Source organism: Lygodium microphyllum, chromosome 13 (assembly GCF_053477565.2).
Source record: "Lygodium microphyllum isolate KBCC chromosome 13, Lygodium_microphyllum_v1.1.10, whole genome shotgun sequence".
Classification (NCBI taxonomy): Eukaryota; Viridiplantae; Streptophyta; class Polypodiopsida; order Schizaeales; family Lygodiaceae; genus Lygodium; species Lygodium microphyllum.
In genome coordinates this window covers 94,346,483-94,347,684 of record NC_141147.1, presented here as the reverse complement: position 1 = coordinate 94,347,684, position 1,202 = coordinate 94,346,483, and positions in this window count along the sequence as shown.

The following is a 1,202-nucleotide window of genomic DNA, read 5'->3' as shown; positions in this document are numbered from 1 at the left end:
ATGGCAAAATATATGCTCAACAGAACCAATCAGACACTAACAAAACATCAATTGAATATATCAAAACATCATATCTCCTCTGAAAAACTATCATGAGCTTCTCAAACCTAATCAACCTTATCCAAAGGACTATCAAACACTTCCAAACCAACTACTCATCTTACAAAATCCATCAAAAATCAACCATTTAGTCCTCAAAAACAACAAAAACCAGCCAAAAAATAAAGTCATTTCATTCCTCAACATATCCTCATACTTAATCAAGGAGCGTCCTTGTGACCTAGGAAAAAAATAATAGAAGTTCATTAGATAGAATCACAAACCACCATCAATCAACTTCTCAATTTGCTCCATCTTCATCTTTAACTCCATGCAAGAAGGATAAAACACCACATATACACCATAGAGCATATACAAAACTCACATATACATAAGACAATGCAGTTTAAATGGCACAAGCTCCCGAAAAATGAAGGACAAAGATTTTCATTAAAAAGGATCAGTACATGCAAGAGAGTGTCCACATGCTATGTAGAATGAATATATTTTTTCTTGAACTTCATACTCAGCTTGAGATGTTTCAGAATCTTGTTCTCATTCACAAAATGTAGACGCACATTCTTGAGAAACTGTAAACAATACATCCTTTCCAACAAGATAATAAACCTAGTAGGAAAAGCTTGTGCAAAATAATATAAGATATCCATCTGAGCAACAGTCACATCCTCATTTGGATTAATCATCGAGTTTGGAATACTTCCTAGTGTTCAGGTGAGGTTGCTGTTACATAAAAGCAAGATACCAACAAAAATGAGATGGCAAGTATACCGAAGTATCCTCAGAATAGCATGTGATCTAGAAAATTGAAGATAAGAAGTAGAACATTGGGCAAAAGTGTCCCAAGAACCAAGAATGATAGGTCAATTAAACATCGATCTTGTCAAAGAATCATTCAATGTCCACTACCGTCAACAAAGGATATCACTGTCAGACCTAGGAGTATCCAGCACTGATTGTGGAGGAAGATTAATATAGTCAGATGGAGATGGCAAAGGGATAATAGGAGAACAATGAAGAGGTGGGTAAGATAAATCATAGAATGAAGATATTTGAAAGGATAATGATGATGGGAAAGAAAGTAGAAAATTTTGAAGGGATTTTGTTGGAAAAATAGAAGTAGGTTCAATAGGAGTAGGCAAGGA